Consider the following 247-nt stretch of genomic DNA (forward strand, 5'->3'; position numbering starts at 1 on the left):
ATCACAGTGGAGTAAGTGGAGTCTTAACCGTGGCTTGTGTACTGCACACACACCAACTTCATCACTGTGTCTGTCACACGACTCTGTTCCCCTTTCGGGTTGTCTTTACATTTATTTTGAAAGCTGAAGCTCGCGATTATGGTAAGGGGCGTTACATTTCCGACGAGTGCTTGCGGAGTTCGGCCAATCACAATGCACTGGGTCAGCTGGCCAATCAGAGCAGACTGCGCTTGTCGGAAGGAGGGAA

At 50.2% G+C, this 247-nt stretch overlaps 1 protein-coding gene across 1 annotated transcript in view; it reads right to left on the minus strand.

The window, feature by feature from the left end:
• Positions 1-247, minus strand: part of LOC107688338 (non-syndromic hearing impairment protein 5-like) — a 19,251-nt gene that overhangs the window by 5,005 nt on the left and 13,999 nt on the right. The window lies entirely within an intron of this gene.

This window comes from Sinocyclocheilus anshuiensis, unplaced genomic scaffold, assembly GCF_001515605.1.
Source record: "Sinocyclocheilus anshuiensis isolate Anshui unplaced genomic scaffold, SAMN03320099.WGS_v1.1 scaffold209, whole genome shotgun sequence".
Lineage (NCBI taxonomy): Eukaryota > Metazoa > Chordata > Actinopteri > Cypriniformes > Cyprinidae > Sinocyclocheilus > Sinocyclocheilus anshuiensis.